Source organism: Hemitrygon akajei, unplaced genomic scaffold, assembly GCF_048418815.1.
Source record: "Hemitrygon akajei unplaced genomic scaffold, sHemAka1.3 Scf000064, whole genome shotgun sequence".
In the NCBI taxonomy this organism is placed as follows: Eukaryota; Metazoa; Chordata; class Chondrichthyes; order Myliobatiformes; family Dasyatidae; genus Hemitrygon; species Hemitrygon akajei.
This window is the reverse complement of record NW_027331950.1, coordinates 505,789-529,491: the sequence shown is the minus strand read 5'-3', so window position 1 is coordinate 529,491 and position 23,703 is coordinate 505,789.

Sequence of the window (23,703 nt, the reverse complement as noted above, 5' to 3'; positions counted from 1 at the left end):
ATTTCTCATCAGTACATGTTTTACAAACAGTACATTTCAATCATCAAGCTCAACGTAAATTTATTATCAAAGTGTGTTAACCAGATGTTGTTGAACCATTCATTTTCTGGTTGGCAAGGCAACTCAATGCTCACCCCCAGCCTGGGGTAGGGAATGGGACCAATTCCAGAGGGGGAGGGGTGGGTGAGTCTGGGTCTTTGAGAAGGAGCCCTAACCTCATCCTCCTCGTTCCCCTTCTCACTCTTCTCCCACTCAACCCGCTCTTCCTTACCCTCCATACCCACACTGCATATGTTTGTGTGAGAGAGGGAGAGAACGGCCTGCTCCACCCTCCATCAACGATTTCATCCTCTCCCTCAACGCAACACCGCAATCCTCGCTGGCTCAAATAATCTGAAAATCTTACACCTTCCCTCCTGCACCGATTCCTTAGTCTTCCTGTTTCTGGCACGTGGCACAGTGGCAATCCTAAGATTACAACCCTTGAACTTAGCACCACACTCCCTGAACCCCTTTTGTTGAACCTCAATACTCCACCTGCCCATATCATTGGTACCCACATGGACCACGACGTTCACTGTTCCCTTTCCTTAAGAATGCTGAACACTCGACCAGAGATGTCCCGGACCCGCGGCACACAGGACCATCCTGAAATCTCGTTCTCACCCACAGAATTCAGTCCGTTTCCTTAATTGATGCATCACCTATCACACAGCTCGACTCTTCTCCCCTCTTCCCTTCTGAGTCACAGAGACAGAGACCCAGTGGCTGTTACTTTCCCTGGTTGGATAACCCCCACACCCCGCAACGGTATTCAGAATGATACCCCAGTTGTTGAGGGGATGACCACAGGGGTACTCTGTTTAACCCCTTTCCGTTCCCTGGCTGTCACCCAGTTTCCTGTGTCCTGCACTTTGGGTGTAACCACCTCTCTAAACATCCCATCTATCAGCCCTGAAGCCTCCAGAATGATCTGGTGTTCATCCGGTTCCAGCCTCTTAATGCAGGTTGTTAGAAGCTGCAGCCGGATCCACTTCTCGAAGGTGTAGTGATCGGGGGCTCTGGAGGTGTCCCTGGTTTCCCGCATCCCACAAGAGGAGCTTTCCACTACCCCGTCTGTAATCTCTACTGTTCTCACTGAGCAACTGAAAAGAAGGGGGCAAAAAATCTCTACCTTCAGCTTAATTACACCTTCTGTGACTGAAGGCTCCCATCACTGACAGCTAAAGCCTCAGAATCTCCACTCGGACTCCATTCACTCTGACACTGACCGCTCCACTCGGACTCCATTCACTCTGACACTGACCGCTCCACTCGGACTCCATTCACTCTGACACTGACCGCTCCACTCGGACTCCATTCACTCTGACACTGACCGCTCCACTCGGACTCCATTCACTCTGACACTGACCGCTCCACTCGGACTCCATTCACTCTGACACTGACCGCTCCACTCAGACTCCATTCACTCTGACACTGACCGCTCCACTCGGACTCCATTCACTCTGACACTGACCGCTCCACTCGCTCCTGCACAACTTTCAGTTCTTGCTGAGCAAACCAAAATGCTGACTGGCCGCTGCTCAAAGGTCCAACGGAAAAAAACTGCTGCAAGGCTCTGCCTTTAATCTTCGACTGAAGACCATATGCCATAGAAACATAGAAAACCTACAGCACAATACAGGCTGTGCCGAACATGCCCTTACCTCAGAAATTACCTAGGGTTACCCATAGCCCTCTATTTGTCTTCGAGCCTTCTATTTCTCTAACGTCAGCAAAGTTTCCTCAAGGGGAAATCTTGCCTGACAAATCTGTTGGCATTCTTGGAAGAAGCAACAAGCAGGATCGACAAAGGAGAATTGGTTTCCTCAAGTGAAACTCCTGCTGGAAAAGCAACCCGAATGAAGAAATAGATGTTGTATACTTGGATTTTCAGAAGGCCTTTGACAAGGTGCAACACACTAGGCTGCTGAATAAACCCACGGTATTACAGTGGAGACTCTAGCATGGATTAAACAGTGGCTGTGCCATAAGGTGGGCGTTGGGAACGGACCCAAATGCAAGACACAGACACTGAAGTACTAGGGAGAGGACTAGGTGTATCAGGAAAGAAGTAGGGAAGAAACGACACTGGACATGACACAGGCCCTGGACAAGACTAGGTGACAGGGCATGGGCTAGGACTAGAGTAGGAAGGTGAGACCTAGATGAGGAACTAAGAACTGGGAACTAGGAACCTGGACAAGGATTCCGAGCCAGAGACTGGACGGGGACCTGGTACCTGGGTCTTGACTCGGGCTCGGACTCCGGATCCAGACGAGGACTGGACGTGGCAAGGTAACAGGACTGGGAACCTCCTCGGAGCCTCGAACACGGACTGGAAACCTTCTCGGAGACTTTGACCTGGACTGGACTTGACACGGAGCCTGAGACTTGGACTGGACTTGGACACGGAACGACAAACGACGACAGTCCACTCGAGTAGCGGCAAACAGTCTTCCTACTGAGCCTTGGACTCGAGCATGGGAACACAGAACACAGAGCCAGGACCCCTCCTTGGGGACAGGACGTAGGGCCGGGGCTTTACACAGACTCAGGACCCCACCTTGGGGACAGGACGTAGGGCCGGGGCTTTACATAGAGTCAGGACCCCTCCTTGGGGACAGGGCGTAGGGCCGGGGCTTTACATAGAGTCAGGACCCCTCCTTGGGGACAGGAAGTAGGGCCGGGGCTTTACATAGAGTCAGGACCCCTCCTTGGGGACAGGGCGTAGGGCCGGGGCTTTACATAGAGTCAGGACCCCTCCTTGGGGACAGGACGTAGGGCTGGGGCTTTACATAGAGTCAGGACCCCTCCTTGGGGACAGGACGTAGGGCCGGGGCTTTACATAGAGTCAGGACCCCTCCTTGGGGACAGGACGTAGGGCCGGGACTCATACACGGACACTAAACATGGGGACACAAAGAGACAGTTCCAAGCTCCTAGATAGATAGTTTCTTCTGGTGGCGGGGCAAGGCTCCAGTCTCACTCCAGCGGTTAAACTTGACAGTGATAACAGGGGAGGACGCAGGTGAGGTTGCAGGCAAGGCTTCAGGCGTGGGTTGCTGATAGTAGGGGAAGGGAAGGGAACAGTCCAGCCTCAGGCCTGTCTTACCCAACGGAGGCAAGGAGAGGATACTGTCAAGACAAACCCCACAGAGGCAAGAACAGGATACTGACAAGATGAACCAGCAACCACACTTGAACCCAGGGCCACTTATATTCCAGCCCCAATTTGAAAATCAGGTGCCTGTGATTAAGCCCAACTGAAACAATGGACAGCCAGAAGACCCGGAGTCCAGAGTCCACGGACCGGACCGTGAACTGGAACGCAGACGTCACGGACCGGACCATGACAAGCTGAATGGTAGGAGGCAAAGACTGGGAATAAAGGGAGCCATCTCTGGTTGGCTGCCAGTTACTAGTGGTGTTCCTCAGGGCTCTGTGTTCGGACTGGTGATTTGTGTTATATTCCAATAGTTTGGAAGACGGAATTGCTGGCTTTGTTACAAGGTTTGCAGACGATATGAAGACATGAGGAGGGGCAGGTAGTTTTCGGTAGAGAGGGTACAGAAGGACTGAGATAGATTTAGAGAATGGGGAAAAAACAGCAGATGGAATACAGTGCTGGGAAGTGTATGTTCAGGCATTTTGGTAGAAGAAATGAAAGTGTTAACTTCTTCGAAATGGACAGAAAATACCAAACAACTGAGGTGCAAAGGGACACGGGGAGTCCATGTTCAGGATTCCCTAACAGCTAATTTGCAGGTTGAGTCTGTGGTGTGGAAGGCAAATGCAACGTCAGCATTCATTTCCAGAGATCTACAATATATAAGCAAGGATGTAATTTGGGAAGTTGGTCATCACTGGTGAGGCCTCACTTGGAGTACAGGTTTGGGCCGCTTATCTTGGAAAGGATGTGCTGAAACTGGAGAAGGTTCAAAGTATGTTCACAAAAACAGATTCCAGGATTGAATGGATTGTCATATGAAGAGTGTTTAATGGGCCTGAGCCTGTATCAGCAGAGGAATTAGGGCTGATCTCATTGAAACTTATCAAACTGTGGAAGGGCTTGATAGAGTGGATGTGGAAAGGATGTTTCCTGTGGTGGAAGAGTCTACGACCAGGGAACAGAGCATCAGAATAGAGGGGTGTCCTTTCAGAACGGAGATGACAGAGAACGGACAGAGAGTGGTGAATCTGCGGAATTCCGTGCCACAGGCAGCTGTGGAGGCCAATTCTTTAGGTACATTTAGGGCAGAGGTGGATAGAATCTTGATTGATCCGGGAATGAAGGGATACGGGGACAAGTGAGGAGATTGGAGCAGAGAGGAAATTTGGATCAGCCACGATAAAATGACAGAACAGACTCGATGGGGTAAACAGCCTCATTCTGGTCTTATATCTTATAGTCTGACGGTCTGTCCCCAGTGTGAACTCACTGATGTAGCTTCAAGTCAGATGACTAAGTGAATCCCTTCCCACAATCTGAGAAAGAAATGGTTTCTCCCCAGAATGAACTAACTGGTGTCTCTGTAGCTTGGATGACCGAGTGAATCCCTTCCCACATTCAGGGCAGGTGAATGGCCTCTCCCCAGTGTGGATTCGCTGGTGTGACAAAAGGTTGGATGACTGAGTGAATCCCTTCCCACATTCAGAGCAGGTGAATGGCCTCTCCCCAGTGTGAACCAGCTGGTGTCTCTGCAGGGTGGATGAGTGAGTGAATCCCCTCCCACACACAGAGCAGGTGAACGGCCTCTCCCCAATGTGAACTCGCAGATGTATTTTCAAGTCCGAAGACCCAGCAAACTCCTTCCCACAGTCTGAGCAGGTGAACGGCCTCTCCCCAGTGTGAACTCGCTGATGCACTTTCAAGCCAGATGATCGAGCGAACACCTTTCCACAGTCTGAGCAGATGAACGGTTTCTCCCCAGTGTGAACTAACTGGTGCCTCAGTAGACGAAATGACAGAGTGAATCTTTTCCCACAGTCTGAGCAAATGAATGGTTTCTCCCCAGTGTGAAAGCACTGATGTGTGTTCAGTTCAGATGACCGAATGAATCGTTTCCCACAGTCCGAGCAGGTGAACGGCCTCTCCCCAGTATGAACTCGCTGATGTATTTTCATGTCAGATGACAGAGTGAATCTCTTCCCACATTCAGAGCAGCTGAATGGTTTCTCCCCAGTGTGAAATCGTTGATGTACGCTCAGCTGAGCTGCACGAGCGAACTCCTTCCCACATTCTGAGCAGCTGAACGGTTTCTCCCCAGTGTGAACCAGCTGGTGTTCCTGTAGTTGAGATGACCGAGTGAATCCCTTCCCACATTCTGAGCAGATGAACGGTTTCTCCCCAGTGTGAACCAGCTGGTGTCTCAGTAGGTGAGATGACCGAGTGAATCGCTTCCCACATTCAAAGCAGGTGAACGGCCTCTCCCCAGTGTGAACTCGCCCGTGTACCTTCAGTTGAGATGACGAAGTGAACTCCTTCCCACAGTCTGAGCAGGTGAACGGCCTCTCCCCAGTGTGAACTCGCCTGTGTACCGTCAGTTGAGATGACGAAGTGAACTCCTTCCCACAGTCTGAGCAGGTGAACGGCATCTTCTCAGTGTGAACTGGTGACGTTCGTTCAGTTGAGATGACTAAATGAATCCGTTTCGCCATTCAGAGGTGGGGAAAGGCCATGGCACCGTGTGAACTTGCTGGTGTCTCTGTAGTGTGGTTGATTGTGTCAGTGCCTTCCCACACTCTGAGAAACGTCTCCTCACTGGTGAATTTTTGGATATATCTTCAGCATCGATGACAGAATGAATTGCTTCCCACAGTCAGAACAGGCGGAGCATCTCACTGTGGTGTGAACTTGCTGATGTATCTTCAGGCTGGATGACTGTGTAGTTCCCCTCCCTCAAACAGAGCAGGTGGATGGTCTCTCCCCACGGTGAACTCACTGGCGTGTCTGTGGGTAGGCTGTGAGAGAATCCCTTACCACACTGAGAGAAGGAGAATGATATCTCCCCACGGTGAACTCACTGGTGTGTCTGTGGGTAGGCTGTGAGTGAATCCCTTCCCACACTGAGAGAAGGAGAATGATATCCCACTGCGATCAATCATCTGGCTATTCAGAGAGTCAGACGTTTGAATCCCTTGTACACTCAATGCAGTTGAAGAACTGATCTCCGGTGAACAAATGCTGGTGTGTTCTCAGTACCCCGGTTCCTGTGGATAACACTGAGTTACAATAGAAAACTTCATTTCAGACATTCCAACTGGAATGAGGTACATCTTTATCTCCTAGGATCAACAACAATGCAAATTACATCAATGGGTGAAGGAGAATATTTCAGGTGGGATTTTAGTCTGTGGTGAAAACACAGCCGGTCCAGCCTGCTCAGACATTTAATTAGATCATGGCAGATCTGGCCATGGACTCATCTCCATCGACCTGCCGTTTCGCCATAACCCTTAATTCCCCTACGATGCAAAAATCTATAAAACGTTGTCTCAAATACATTTACTGAGGTTGCCTCCACTGCTTCATTAGGCAGAGAAATCCACAGACTCACCACCCTCAGGGAAAACCAGTTCCTCCTCATCTCCATCCCACATCCCCCAATCTTGAGGCAATGTCCTCTCGTACCAGCCTCACCTACCAGTGGAAGCAACTTCCCTGCCTCTGGCTTATCTACCCCTTTCATAATTTTACATGTTTCTGTAAGATCTCCTGTCAATGTGAGCTGTGGCATCACAATTTTACCCAGATCAACTCAAACTGGAGCAACTCAACCTGAGATATACCCCGGGCTACTGTGGGAAGCGAGGTAGGAGATTGCTGAGCCTCTGGCGTTGAGCTTTGTATTACCACTCAGGAAGGGAGATGTACCAGATGATTGGAAGACATTGTTCCCTTGTTAAGCGAATGGAGTAGAGGGAACCCAGAAATTATAGACCAGTGAGTGGAGAGTGCCCCAGTGGCCATCTCCCTCAGTAATCGTTACCTCGCTTTGGATGTGGATGAGGGGGGATGACCTGACAGAGGACGACCATGACGATCGGGTCTCTGGCACTGAGCCTGGTTCCGTGGTGCATGAAGATGAGGAATGCGGTAGTCACAGGATTCAATAGTGAGGGGAACGGACAGGAGGTTCTGCAAGCCTGACAGAGATACGCGCGTGGTGTGTTGCCTCCCAGGTGCCAGGGTACGGGATCTCTCAGATCGAGTGCAGTGTATTCTGAAGGGAGAGGGTGACCAGCCAGAAGTCTCGGTACACGTTGGTATAAATGACACAGGTAGACAAAGGGAGGAGGGCGTGAGGAGAGAATTCAGGGAGTTCGGTAGGAAGCTGAAAGGCAGGACCTCTAGGGTAGTAACCTCGGGATTGCTGCCTGTGCCACATGCTAGCGAGAGCAAGAATAGCATGATCAGGGGTATTAATGTGTGGCTGAGAGACTGGTGTAAGGGGCAGGGCTTAAGATTCCTGGATCACTGGGGCCTCTTCTGGGGGAGGTACGACCTGTACAAAGAGGACGGGTTACACCTGAACCCGAAGGGGTCCAATATCCTAGCCGGCACATTTAATAGAGCTGTTAGGGAGGGTTTAAACTGATTTGGCGTGGGGATGGGAATCGGAGTGATGGGGCTGAGGAAAAGGGAAACAGAAATAAATCGAAGATAGCGTACAACAGAGATTGTAGAAAGAATGGTCAGGAGATGAGGCTTAATCAAAGCCAGTGGCATGAGGAACAGGGCAACAGAGATGTGGGGCAGTTAAAACAGAAAGCAACAAATCCTGGGCTGAGAGTGTTATTTGAATGTACAGAGCATGAGGATTAAAATGGACGATCTTGAAATTCAGCTGCAAATTGGCAACTTGGACAATCTCTGAAACTTGAATAAAAGGTGGCTGCCGTTGGGGGTTGAACGTCCAAGGATATACGGTGTATCAGAATGATAGGTTACTGGGCAGAGAGGGTGGTGTGGCTCTATGGATAAAAATAATATTAAATCATTGGAAGGAGATGACATAGGATTGTAAGGTGTAACCGTCTAACCATATAACAATTACAGCACGGAAACAGGCCATCTCGGCCCTTCTAGTCCATGCGAACGCTTACACTCACCTAGTCCCACCGACCCGCACTCAGCCCATAACCCTCCATTCCTTTCCTGTCCATGTACCTATCCAATTTTACTTTAAATGACAATACCTAACCTGCCTCTACCACTTCTACTGGAAGCTCATTCCACACAGCTACCATTCTCTGAGTAAAGAAATTTCCTCTTGTGTTACCCTTAAACCTTTGCCCCGCTAACTCTCAAATCATGTCCTCTTGTTTGAATCTCCCCTATTCACAATGGAAAAAGCCTATCCACGTCAACTCAATCTATCCCCCTCATTATTTTAAATACCTCTATCAAGTCCCCCCTCAACCTTCTATGCTCCAAAGAATAAAGACCTAACTGTTCAGCCTTTCCCTGTAACTTAGGTGCTGAAACCCAGGTAACATTCTAGTAAGTCTTCTGTGTACTCTCTCTATTTTGTTGATAGCTTTCCTATAATTCGGTGACCGGAACTGTACACAATACTCCAAATTCGGCCTCACCAATGCCTTGTACAGTTTTAGCATTACATCCCAACTCCTACACTCAATGCTCTGATTTATAAAGGCCAGCATACCAAAAGCTTTTTTCACCGCCCTATCCACATGATAGGGTCATGAGTCTCTATGGGTTGAGTTAAGAAATGGCAAGGGTAAAAGGACCCTAATGGCAGTTGTATACAGATCTCCAAACAGCAGTCGGGATGTGGATTACAGGAGATAGAAAAGGCCTGCCAGAAAGGCAATGTCATGATAATCATTGGCAATTTTAACATGAAAGTGAATTGGGAGGACCTGGAGAGAAAGAATTTGTAGAATGTCTAAGGGATTGCTTTTTACAACAGCTGGTTGTTGAGCCCACTAGGGGATCGGCTGTGCTGGACTGGGTGATCCCGATATGATCAAATTCACATTGAAATTTGAGAGGGGAAAAAATAAAACCAATCTGTCAGTATTTCAGTGGAATAAAGGAAATTACAATGGATGAGAGGGGAACTGGCTGCAGTTGACTGAAAAGGGACATTTGCAGGATGGGCAGCACAGCAGAAATGGGTGGATTTTCTGCAAATAATGAGGGAAATGCAAGACAGATATATTCCAAATAAGAAGAAATTTTCAAAGGGAAGAAGGACACTACTGTGGCTGACAAGTGAAGTCAGAGCCAAAGTAAAAGCAAAAGAGAGGGCATACGAGGAAGTTGGAGCTAGTGGGAAGATAGAGAATTGGGAAGCTTTAAAAACTTGCAGAAGAAAACTCAGATGGTCATTTAGAAGGAAAAGATGAATTATGAGAGGAAGCTGGTGACTAATATCAAAGAAGATACTGAAAGCTTTTTAAAATATATATAAAGGGTAAAAAGAGCCGAGGGTAAATTTAGGACCAATACAAAATATCGCTGGAGTTACTGTAATGAGAGTTGCTGAGAGGTAAGAGGAACTGAATGCGTACCAGACATTCAAGAGTATCAGGGAAGTGAAGTTTGTGCAGTGACAATTACGACGCAGAAGGTGCTCTGGAAGTTTAATGGTCTGAGGGTGGATAAATCTCCAGGACCTGATGCAATGCACCCTCGGGTTCTGAAGAAAATAGCTGGAGAGATAGTGGAGGCATTAACAATGATCTTTCAAGAATCGATAAATTCTGGCATTGTACCAGATGACTGGAAAATAGCAAATGTTCCTCCGCTATTTAAGAAGGGTCAGAGGCAACAGAAAGGGAACTATAGACCTGTTAGCATGACATCAATGGCTGGCAGTTGATGGAATCGATTGTTAGGGATGTGATTATGGAGTACCTAGAGCCGCATGACAAGATCGGCCAAAGCCAGCATGGTTTCCTGAAAGGAAAATCCTGCCTGACAAACCTACTGCAATTCTTTGAGGAAATTACAAGCAGGGTAGACAAAGGAGATGCAGTAGACGTGGTGTACTTGGATGTTCAGAAGGCCTTTGACAATGTGCTGCACATGAGGTTGCTTAGCAAGATAAAAGCCCATGGTATGACAGGGAAGTTATTAAAGTGGGTGGAGCATTGGCTGATCAGCAGAAAACAAAGAGTGGGAATAAAGGATCCTATTCTGTCTGGCTTCCTGTTACCAGTGGAGTTCCACAGAGGTCAGAGTTGGGACCGCTGCTTTTTATGATACATGTTAATGATTTTGACTATGATATTAAAGGATTTATGGCTAAATTTGCCAATGATTAAAAGATAGGTGGAGGAGCGGGTAGTGTTGAGGAAACAGAGAGACTGCAAAGTGACTTAGATAGTTTAGAGGAATAGCAAAGAAGTGGTAAATGAAATACAATGTTGGAAAGTGTGTGGTGATGCAATTTGGTGGAAGAAATAAATGGGCAGACTATGATTTAGATGGGGAGAGAATTCAAAATGCAGAGATGCAAAGAGACTTGAGAGTCCTTGTGCTAGATACACTAAAGGTGAACCTCCAGGTTGAGCCGATTGTGAATAAGGCAAAATTCTAGAGGTATAGAATATAAGAGCAGTGATGTGATGTTGTGGCTTTATAAGGCACTCGGGAGACCACACTTGGAGTATTGTGTACAGGATTGGGCTCCTCATTTTGGAAAGGATATATTGACATTGGTGATGGCTCACAGAAGATTCACGAGAATGATTCCAGGTATGAAATGGTTACTGCGATGAAATCTTAAGTTTTATTCATTATGGACTGTGCCTTTAAGAATCATGCCTGTAAGAGAGAGACGTACAGCGCAAGTAGAGGGAGAGAGAAGAGAGAGGGGGAGGGAGGGAGGAGAGAGGGGGAGAGAGAGAGGGAGTGGGAGAGGGGGAAAGGGGAGGGAGAGAGAGAGAGAGAGAGAGAGAGAGAGAGAGAGAGAGAGAGAGAGAGAGAGAGAGAGAGAGAGAGAGAACGAGAACGCTACATGATGGACAGCTGCTGTTCAGCACACCGGCATTAAAACAAGCGTCACTGTCTCTTTCCTGGGACACGCAGATGCACAAAGGCTGGTGGCGGAATTGCCACTGAACTTTTAAGTGCCCACAAGGGTGGGGCTGAGGATCGATTAAGAGGAATCGACCCATGACTATTCGTGTGTTTGAGGGCGACCCTGTGGAATCTACTGGTGTGTCTAACCCTTGCTTGGGTTGGTAGATTATCACTTGAAGATGGCGCTCTTAAGCTGGTCATGTTTGGCTAACTTGGAAGATTTGGGGGACATCGAGGAGGATTGACAACATCTGTTTACTTGGATTAAATCTCTCTCTCTCTCTCTCTCTCACTTCAATCCCGTGGACCGAATTGAATTTCCTTACCACACCATCGTAAGACTGTATCATTTACCACCTAAGCTTGAAGAAGTTCGGGGATTTATACATTTACACCTGTATATGCATAACAGCATTAACTCTTGATTTACCTGGTTTGAGTTACTAAATGACGTGGTTACTAATAAAACAGTGTTTTGTTAACAGCAAAACCAGACTCCAGGCGTTCCATTGCTGCTGAGACTTTTGTGTTCGTAACAGTTACCGCATGAGGAACGTCCGGCAGTTCTTGAGCTGTATTCCCTGGAGTTCAGGAGAATGAGGGAGTTCTCACAGAAACACTCTGAACATTAAAAGGCCTGAACTGATTAGATATGGAAAAGTTATTTCCCGTGGTAGGGGAGTCTAGGACAAGAGGGCACGACTTCAGGATTGAAGGACGACCTTTCGGAACTGAGATGCGGAGAAATTACTTTAGTCTGAGGGTTGTAATTCTGTGGAATTTGTTGCCATGAGCGGCTGTGGAGGCCAAGTCATTGGGTGTATTTAAGGCAGAGATAGATAGTTTCTTGATTAGCCAGGGCATCTAAGGGTATTGGGTGAAAGCAGGGGAATGCGGATGACTGGAAGAATTGGATCAGCCCATGATTGAATGGCGGTGCAGTCTCGATGGGCCGAATGGCCTACTTCTGCTCCTGTATTTTATGGAGCCTTGCTTCAGTGGTGGGCAAGTTGTTGGAGAAGATCCTGGGAGGCAGGACTTCAGACAATTGGAGAGACATAATCTGATCAGGGATAGTCAGCATGGCTTTGTTAAGGGCAGATCGTGCCTTACGAACCCGACTGATTTCTTTGAAGATGCAACAAAGCACAGTGATGAAGGTAGAGCATTGGATGTAGTGGACATGGCTTTCAGTACGACTTTTGATAAGGTTCCTCAAGCAAAGCTCATTGAGAAATTAATGAGGCAAGGATCCAAGGTGACCTTGCTTTGTGGATCCAGAATTGGTTTGCCCACAGAAGGCAAAGGGTGCATGTAGATGCTGTATGAAGGATGGTGACCAGTGCTGTTCAGCAGGGATCTTTTCTGGGACCCTTCCTCTTTGTAACTTTTACAAATGACCTTGATGAGGAAGTAGGGTATAAGATGATGAGAGGCATGATCATGTGGATAGTCCGAGGCTTTTTCCCGGGTCGGAAATGGTTGCCACAAGAGGACACAGGTTTCATGTGCTGGGAAGTAGGTACAGAGGAGATGTCAGGGGTAAGTCTTTTACTCAGAGAGTGGTGAGTGTGTGGAATGGGCTGCTGGCAACGGTGGTGGAGGCAGATATGATAGGGTCTTTGAAGAAACTTTTGGATAGGTAAATGGAGCTTATTAAAATAGAAGGCTAAGTGGGCCGAAGGGCCTGTTTCGTGCTGTAGGTTTCCTATGTTTCTAGAAGGGTGGGTTTGTAAGTTTGTCGATGACACAAATGTTGGGGTTGTTGTGGATAGTCTGGAGGTTACAGCCGCACATCAATAGGATGCAGAACTGGGCTGAGAAGTGACAGATGCAGTTCAACCCAGTGGTTCCTTTCAGTAGGTCACATTTGAAGACAGAATACAACATTAATGTTAGGACTCTTGGCAGGGTGGAGGATCAGTGAGATCTTGGGGTCCGTGTCAATTGTGCACACAAAGCTGCTGGGCAGGTTGACAGTGTTGTTAAGAAGGCCTTCATCAACAATGGGATTGAGTTCAAATGCCCTGAGTTAACTTTACAGATATAAGGCATTAGTTAGACCTCACTTTTGGTACTGTGTTCAGTTCTCGTCCCCTCAATACAGGAAGGACGTGGATACTATAGACAGAGGGCAGAAGAGATTTACAGATATAAGGCCTTAGTTAGACCTGACTTTTGGTACTGTGTTCAGTTCTCGTCCCCTCAATACAGGAAGGACGTGGATACTATAGACAGAAGGCAGAGGAGTCTTACAGACATAAGGCCTTAGTTAGACCTCACTTTTGGTACTGTGTTCAGTTCTCGTCCCCTCAGTACAGGAAGGACGTGGATACTATAGACAGAGGGCAGAGGAGATTTACAGATATAAGGCCTTAGTTAGACCTCACTCTTGGTACTGTGTTCAGTTCACGTCCCCTCAATACAGGAAGGACGTGGATACTATAGACAGAGGGCAGAGGAGATTTACAGATGTAAGGCCTTAGTTAGACCTGACTTTTGGTACTGTGTTCAGTTTTGGTCCCCTCAATACAGGAAGGACGTGGATACTATAGACAGAGGGCAGAGGAGAATTACAGATATAAGGCCTTAGTTAGACCTCATTTTTGTTACTGTGTTCAGTTCTGTTCCCTCAATACAGGAAGGACGTGGATACTATAGACAGAGGGCAGAGGAGATTCACAGATATAAGGCCTTAGTTAGACCTGACTTTTGGTACTGTGTTCAGTTCTGGTCCCCTCAATACAGGAAGGACGTGGATACTATAGACAGAGGGCAGAGGAGATTTACAGATATAAGGCCTTAGTTAGACCTCACTTTTGGTACTGTGTTCAGTTCTGGTCCCCTCAATACAGGAAGGACGTGGATACTATAGACAGAGGATTGAGGAGATTTACAGATATAAGGCCTTAGTTAGACCTCGCTTTTGGTACTGTGTTCAGTTCTGGTCCCCGCAATACAGGAAGGACGTGGATACTATAGACAGAGGGCAGAGGAGATTTACAGATATATGGCCCTAGTTAGATCTCACTTTTGGTACTGTGTTCAGTTCTGATCCCATCAATACAGGAAGGACGTGGATACGATAGACAAAGTGCAGAGGAGATTTACAGATATAAGGACTTAGTTAGACCTCACTTTTGGAACTGTGTTCAGTTCTGGTCCCCACAATACAGGAAGGACGTGGATACTATAGACTGTGGGCAGAGGAGATTAACAAGGATGTTGGATGAATTGGAGAGCATGCCTCATAAGAATAGGTTGAGTGAACTTCAGAGCGACGGAAGATGAGAGGTGACCTAAAAGAGGTGAACATGATGATGAGGGGCATTGATAGTGTGGATAGCAAGAGGCTTTTTCCCAAGATTGAAATGGCTAACATGAGGGGGCATAGTTTTAAGGTGCTTGGAAGTAGGTACAAGGGTGATGTCAGAGGTATGTTTTTCACAGGGAGTGGTGGGTACAATAGGACCTTTTCAGAGACTTTTAGATAGGTACATGGAGCTTAGAAAAATAGAGGGCTATGTGGTAGGGAAATTCTAGGCAGTTTCTCAAATAGGTTACACATTCGGTGCAACAATGTGGGCCGAAGGGCCTGTAATTACACTGTGGATTTCTGTCTCTATATGAACTCCTCATCTTCTAACAAGGCACGGATCAGTTATCCTGGTCACAATGACCATCAAATTCTCTGACTGTATTTTTGTCTGTATGAGGATGTTTCTGCGTTCAATCAGCCTGTGACTTGTCTCAATTTGTCTCTGTCCTTTGGTATTATTTCAAGTTCTGGTCATGTTCCACAACACGACAAAGTGCAATTGTTAGAACATGTAGAATCCTGGAGATTTTCTAATTACTCGGATCCCCACCCCAGCTGATTGACAGTGATGAACCCATTGATATCAATGCCAGCAATCTTGAATGGGAGGGCAGCAGTTATTCTCATTGAAGTGTGGCACTTTTGTGATGTGAAAGCCACAAGTCACTTCTCCTCGTGGACAAAAGAGTTATTTACCCAGCGGTTTTTTTGGCCAAACAGCACTAATTGACAGTTTAATTGATTGGAAGGTAGACTTTTCATCCAAGATTAACTAGGAAATATATTTTTGTTCCGAGTTACTAATCCTTGCATGTATACAGCTGGACCTCGGCAGTGTTTGAGAGAGACATTCGCTCACATTTCCTCCGACTGTACCGGGACAACGCTGGCAGAGTCACGCATGGCTGCCTCTTTACCCAGAAGGACGCACGAACGAGAAAGCTGTCTGTCAGCCACCGAACGATCTAGTGATACGCATGCGCCGCAGAGATGGCGGCAGCTCCAGCGCTCATCAGCTGAAAGCTCCCCGGGGTCCGGGTACGGATCGTGGGGCTGAGGAAGAGGGAACGGACCGGGGCTGTCCTGGGATGCAGGACCAGTGCGGCAGCAGCTCACAGTAATAGCCCTTCAATCGCGTTTCAGACACCGGAGATTAATTCCCTCCCGGAATCCCCTCCGACCTGCAGCCGGTCCTTGTGAACCTCTCGTCTACTGAGCGCATGCGCGATAGTTCGGACCGCCTCAGACCTCCGCGCATGCGCATTTGAGCAAACAGGAGATAATCTGCAGATGCGGAAATCCAAAGCAACAGACGGGAAATGCTGGAGGAAAATCAGAGGGGCCGGCAGCAACTGTGGAGAGGAGAGAACAGTCGGCGTTTCAGACCGAGACCCTTTTTCAGGACTGGAAAGAGAGGGAGGGAGTACGAATCTGGGGGAAGGTGAGGTGATATGGTAAACAGGGATAGATAGATAGATAGATAGATACTTTATTCATCCCCATGGGGAAATTCAACCTTTTTTCCAATGTCCCATACACTTGTTGTAGCAAAAAAGTAATTACATACAATACTTAACTCAGTAATAGCTGAGAAGTTGATTGGTGAGAGTGATAAAGGGGTGGAGAATTATTATTATTAAATACTATTAATCCCGAGTGAGGAATTCTTTCGTTACAGCAGCGACATTTAAAAACATACTTAGCACTGTGCAGACTTTACTAAAAATAAAGATTAACAATATACACAATAATTATATATTAAATAATAACGCAGAGACTATTGAACTACGATGTGTGTTCTCCTGTTGAAGCGAATGAACGGTTGTATTCTGATTGCATTTGGTAGGAAAGAGTTTCTGTAACAATCCTTGTGACGGCGCAGCTGAGTGAGTCCGTTCGAAATGGGAGGGGGGCTCCGCGGCCTACTCAGTCGGTCCTGGAGAGGATGTGACAGACTGACAATAACGGATAACAGTTTGTTGAGCGACCTCCTCTCCATCACTGATTCAAAAGACTCCGGGTTGTTGCCAAGGATGGATCCAGCCTTTCTGATGAGTTTATTTTGCATCACCAGCACCGACGCTGCTCCCACAACATGAAGCAGCAAAGAAGACTGCAGTCTCTACAACAGACTGGAAAAAGACCTGCAACATCCCGCCTCACACATTCACGGATCTCGGGTTCCTTAGAAAATAGACTCCGCGCATCCCCTTCCTGTGAACAGCCTTGGTGTTGGTTTATCAGTCACGTTTACTGCCGAGGTGAACCCCGAGTATTTGTACTCCCCCACCACCGCGACGTCTTCTCCCAGAAGGTATACAGGACTCGTCACTGTCCTCTTCCTCCTAAAATCAATCAACATCTCCCCGGTTTCGGCCACATTCGGTGATTCCTCCCTCACTATTCCACAATCCTGTCCACCAGTCCTCTGTACCCCGACTCCTGCCCATCTCTGATGCACCCAACTACCGCAGAGTCATCAGAGAACTTCTGCAAGTGGCCAGACTCAGAGTTGTACTGAAAGTCTGAGGTGTACAGTGTGAACAGAAACGGAGACAGGACAGTCCCTGGTGGGGCTCCAGTGACACTCACCTCCACCTCAGGCAGAGAACCACCCAGCGGTACAAACTGGGCTCTATCAGTCAGGAAGGCAGTGATCCAGGGGAGAGTGGATTTGTCTACGCCCATCCTTTGCAGCTTCTTGCCCACCAGTCCTCTGGTTTTCGTTACAGTTGCACCAACAAGAATAGAGTAGAAATATAGCAAAATAAAACCAGAAGTAATGAAATAATACTAAGTAGATTATGCCAAGTGGAAATAAGTCCAGGACCAGCCTATTGGATCAGGGTGTCTGACGCTCCGAGGGAGGAGTTGTAAAGTTTGATGGCTACAGGCAGGAATGACTTCCTATGCATCTCGGTGAAATGAGTCTCTGGCTGAATGTACTCCTGTGCCTAACCAGTACATTATGGAGTGGATGGGAGTCATTGTCCAAGATGGCACGCAACTTGGACAGCATCCTCTTTTCGGACACCACCGTCAGAGAGTCCAGTTCCACCCCCACAACATCACTGGCCTTACGAATGAGTTTGTTGATTCTGTTGGTGTCTGCTACCCTCAGCCTGCTGTCCCAGCACACAACAGCAAACATAATAGCACTGACCACCACAGACTCGTAGAACATCTTCAGCATCGTCCGGCAGATGTTAAAGGACCTCAGTCTCCTCAGGAAATAGAGACGGCTCTGACCCTTCTTGCAGACAGCCTCAGTGTTCTTTGACCAGTCCAGTTTATTGTCAATTCGTATCCCCAGGTACTTGTAATCCTCCACCATTTCCACACTGACCCTTTTGATGGAAACAAGGGTCACCGGTGCCTTGGCCCTCCTCAAATCCACCACCAGCTCCTTGGTTTTTTTCACATTAAGCTGCAGATGATTCTGCTTGCACCATGTAACAAAGTTTCCCACCGTAACCCTGTACTCAGACTCAGCTCCCTTGCTGATGCATCCAACTATAGCAGAGTCATCAGAAAACTTCTGAAGATGACAAGACTCTGTGCAGTAGTTGAAGTCCGAGGTGTAGATGGTGAAGAGAAAGGGAGACAGGACAGTCCCCTGTGGAGCCCCAGTGCTGCTGACCACTCTGTCTGACACACAGTGTTGCAAGCGCACGTACTGTGGTCTGCCAGTCAGGTAATCAATAATCCATGACACCAGGGAAGCATCCACCTGCATCACTGTCAGCTTCCCACCCAGCAGAGCAGGGCGGATGGTGTTGAACACACTGGAGAAGTCAAAAGACATGACCCTCACAGTGCTCGCCGGCTTGTCCAGGTGGGCGCAGACACGGTTCAGCAGGTAGACGATGGCATCCTCAACTCCTAGTCGGGGCTGTTAGGCGTACTGGAGGGTGTCTAAGTGTGCCCTAAACATAGGCCGGAGCTGCTCTAGAACAAGTCTCTCCAGGGTCTTCATGATGTGGGAGGTCAATGCCAATGTCAATGTAGTCATTGGAGCCACTGGGGCGCGGCGTCTTCGGTACAGGAACGAGGCAGGACGTCTTCCACAGCACAGGAACCTTCTGGAGCCTCAGGCTCAGGTTGAAGACACGGTGAAGTACCCCAAATAGCTGGGGGGCACAGGCTTTGAGCACCCTGGGGCTGACACCATCCGGGCTTGCAGCCTTGCTTGGGTGGAGACGTTTCAGCTGTCCTCTCACCTGTTCAGCTGTGAAGCCCACCGTGGTGGTTTCAGGTGTGGGAGGGGTGTAGTCACGAGAGCAGGGTGGGGGGCTGTGAGGAGTAGTAGGAGGCGAGAGTGGAGTATGTGTTGGTTGGGGCCGACAACAGATTAATCATGTGGGGGATGGGCAGGGGCCACAGTGTCAAATCTGTTGAAGAACAGATTAAGTTCCTTGGCCCTGTCCACACTGCCTTCAGCTCCTCTATTGCTAGTTTTTCGGAACCCAGTGATGGTCCTCATCCCACTGCAGATCTCTCTCATGTTGTTCTGCTGGAGTTTCCACTCAAGCTTCCTCCTATACCTGTCTTTAGCCTCCCTGATCATGGCTTTCAGGTCCCTCTGTAATGTCCTCAACTCCTCCCTATATCCATCTCTAAATGCCCTCTTTTTAGCGTTCAGGATGTCCTTAATGTCCTTTGTTACCCATGGCTTGTTATTTGCATAACGAAGGACAGGTCTCGCCAGAACATTGCAGTCCACACAGAAGCTGATGCAACCAGACTTCTCCATGTGGCTCACAGAGGGCCTGCCAGTCTGTCGCCTCAAAACAATCCTATAACCGTATGTAACCATACAACAAATACAGCACGGAAACAGGCCATCTCGGCCCTTCTAGTCCGTGCCGATGCTTACACTCACCTAGTCCCAGTGGTCTGCACTCTGCCAATAACCCTCCATTCCTTTCCTGTCCATAGACCTATCCAATTTTATTTAAATGACAATACCGAACCTGCCTTTACCACTTCTACTGGAAGCTCATTCCACACAGCTACCACTCTCTGAGTAAAGAAATTCCCCCTCGTTTTACCCTTAAACTTTTGCCCCTTAACTCTTAAATCGTGTCCTCTTGTTTGAATCTCCCCAACTCTCAATGGAAAAAGCCTATCCACGTCAACTCGATCTATCCCTCTCATTATTTTAAATACTTCTATCAAGTCCCCGCACAACCTTCTACGCTCCAAAGAATAAAGACCTAACTTGTTCAGCATTTCCCTGTAACTTACGTGCTGAAACCCAGGGAACATTCTGATAAATCTTCTCTGTACTCTCTCTATTTTGTTGACATCTTCCCTATAAGTCGGTGACCAGAACTGTACACAATACTCCAAATTCGGCCTTACCAATGCGTTGTACAATTTTAACATTACATCCCAACTCCTGTACTCAATGCTCTGATTTATAAAGGCCCCATAACAAAAGCTTTCTTCACCACCCTATCTACATGAGTTTCCACCTTCAGGGAAGTATGCACCATTATTCCTAGATCACTCTGTTCTATTGCATTCTTCAACGCCCTACCATTTACGATGTATGTCCTTTTTGGATTATTCCTACCAAAACGTAGCACCTCACATTTATCAGCATTAAACTCCATCTGCCATCGTTCAGCCCACTCTTCTAACTGGCCTAAATCTCTCTGCAAGCTTTGAAAACCTACTTCATTATCCACAACGCCACCTACCTTAGTATCATCTGCATAATTACTAATCCAATTTACCACCCCATCATCCAGATCATTAATGTATATAACAAACAACATTGGACTCAATACAGATCTCTGAGGCACACCACTAGTCACCGGCCTCCAACCTGACATACAGTTATCCACCACTACTCTCTGGCATCTCCCATCCAGCCACTGTTGAATCCATTTTACTACTTCAATATTAATACCTAACGATTGAACCTTTCTAACTAACCTTCCGTGCTGAACCTTGTCAAATGCCTTACTGAAGTACATATAGACAACATCAACTGCTCTGCCCTCGTTCACTTTCCTCGGAACCTCTTCAAAAATTTCAATAAGATTTGTCAAACATGACCTTCCACGGACAAATCCATGCCGACTATTCCGAATCAGACCCAGTCTATCCAAATAATTATATATACCATCTCTAAGAATCCATTAATTTACCCACCACTGACGTCAAACTGACAGGCCAGTAATTGCTAGGTTTACTCTTAGAATCCCTTTTAAACAATGGAACCACATCAGCAATACGCCAATCTTCCGGCACCATCCCCGTTTCTAATGACATTTAAAATATTTCTGTCAGAGCCCCTGCTATTTCTACACCAACTTCCCTCAAGGTCCTAGGGAATATCCTGTCAGGACCCGGAGATTTATCAACTTTTATTTTCCTTAAAAGTGCCAGTACTTCCTCCTCTTTAATCATCATAACTTCCCTACTTGTTTCCCTTACCTTACACAATTCAATATCCTTCTCTTTAGTGAATACCAAAGAAAAGAAATTGCTCAAAATCTCACGCATCTCTTTCGGCTCCACACATAGCAGTCCACTCTGATTCCCTAAGGGACCAATTTTATCCCTCACTATCCTTTTGCTATTACTATAACTGTAGAAACCCTTCGGATTAATTTTAACCTTACTTGCCAAGGCAACCTCGTATCTTCTTTCAGCTTTTCTAATTTCTTTCTTAAGATTCTTCTTACATTCTTTATATTCCTCGAGCACCTCATTTACTCCATGCTGCCCTGGGGCTGACACTATCCGGGCCTGCAACCTTGCTTGGGTGGAAACTTTTCAGCTGTGAAACCCACCGTGGTGGCTTCAGGTGACGGAGGTGTGTAGTCATGAGAGCAGAGTGGTGGCTGTGGGGAGGGTTAGGAGGGGAGAGTGGAGTATGTGTTTGTTAGGGGCCGACAACAGATTAATCATGTGGGGGATGGGCAGGGGCCACAGTGTCAAATCTGTTGAAGAACAGATTAAGTTCCTTGGCCCTGTCCACACTGCCTTCAGCTCCTCTATTGCTAGTTTTTCGGAACCCAGTGATGGTCCTCATCCCACTGCAGACCTCTCTCATGTTGTTCTGCTGGAGTTTCCACTCAAGCTTCCTCCTATAACTGTCTTTAGCCTCCCTGATCTTGTCTTTCAGGTCCCTTTGTATTGTCCTCAGCTCCTCCCAATTTCCATCTCTAAACGCCCACTTTTTAGCGTTCAGGATATCCTTAATGTCCTTTGTTACCCATGGCTAGTGTGTGTATCTCGGGGGTGGGGGTGGGTGCGGTGGGGTGGTTTGGGTGGTGGGGTGTCTTAGAAAAGGCTGAATATATCACATTTAACAGTCTCCTACCATTAGAGAAGGGATAACGGCCATTTACACAACGTGTTTGATCTTGAGAGATAATTTTTAGCAAGAAAATTCTCCAGCTGATTAGCCATTATTTTTCAAAGTATTTTAGCATCCGCATTTAATGATGAAATAGGTCTATATGATGCACAGTCAGTGGAAGGTCCTTTATTATGTTGATTTCAGGCTTACTTCCTGTGCCACGTGCAACCGGGCTAAGAACTGGGAAGGCAGAACAGTTAAACTTGCAGCGAAGCAGTTGGTGCAGCGGGGTAGTTTCAGATATCGGGATCATTGAGCTCTCTTCACTGGCAGGAAAGACCGGTGTCATGGCAACAGGCTACACCTAGGATAAAGTTGTTTCGCTGGCAGTGCCTGGGAGAGTTTTAAATCATGTGGCATAAACTTTTCACAATTAAACTCCAATCATCTTGCTAGGTTCATTTCCATTTCATTTTCATTTTTAGAATCTTTTTATTACTACATAATCTTCAACAACTATAGAATAATACAAAACTTCAACATATTAATATGTATACAACTAATAGAGCTGAAGAAAACAAACTAATAGTAATATATAAAATGAAAAAAATTATATATAGAAAAAAGAAGGAAAAAGAAAGAACCCTATCTAACTAAGAAAAAAACATTAACTTAAAAACAAAACAACATTAGGAATCAACCCCCGGAAGCAATACGTTGAACCATCATCTAGATATATAGAAAAAAGTCATCAACCGCCAATTCACATTTTTTTTTAAAAGATAATAAAATTGGAAGGAAACCATATAGAATAAATCAAATTAAATGGAGATATCTGGCAAAAGAACCCCATCTTCTCTCAAAATCAAATCGAGGTTCAAAAGTTCTACTTCTAATTATTTTCCAAGCTGAGTCATAACATTATTTGAGAAAACCATTCAACTAAGGTAGGAGAAGAGATATCTTTCCATTTTAATAAAATAGCCCTTCTTGCCAACAATGTAACAAATGCAATTACATTTTGATCTGAAGATGAAATACCCTGAATATTATGCGGAACTATTCCAAATAGAACAGTGAGTCTATTAGGTTGTAAATTAATTTTCAAAGCTTTAGAGATTGTAGAAAATAAAGATTTCCAAAATAGTTTCAATGAAGAACATGACCAGAACATATATGACAAAGTAGCTACTTCAGTTTTACATCTATCACAGTAATTATCTACACTAGGAAATAGTTTAGATAGTCTCTCATTTGTTAAATGATAACGTTGGACAATTTTAAATTGATTTAAACAGTGATTGGCACATAGAGATGAAGAATTTCCATTTTTCAAAATTCGAACCCAATCTTCATTCACAAAGGTCATATTAAGTTCTCTCTCTCAATCTTGTTTAATCTTTAGTGATAGGTTCTCTTTTTGTAACAAGAGTAAACTATAAATTTAACTAATGGAACCTTTCACTAAGGGATTCAATTTCAAAATGGTATCCAACAAATCAGATTCTTGTAAATATGGAAATATAGGTAAATATTGTTGTAAAAATGTCTAACCTGAAAATATTGCAAAAATTGTGTGTGAGAGAGAGTATTTGTTAATTAACTCTTCAAAAGTCATCAATCGACCATTACAAAATAAATCTGTAAAAGAAAGGATCCCTTTATTTTTCCATAGGAGAAAAATGGGGTAGGTTATTGAATGTTTAAATGAAAAGTTTCGATATAAAAAACTAGACAAATTAAATTGTTTAAAATTTTAAAAATTACGAAACTGAATCGAAATCCGTAAAGATTGTTTAATAACCGGGTAAAAATTTAAATTTGGAATTTTAGAGAGCTGTAACGGTAATGAAGCTCCTAATATTGAAGTTAAATGAAATTGTTTAACAGCTTTTAATTCCAAATCAACCCAAAGCGGTTTTTGGCTCTTATTAAGCCAGTATAACCAAAAACATAATTGTCTAATAT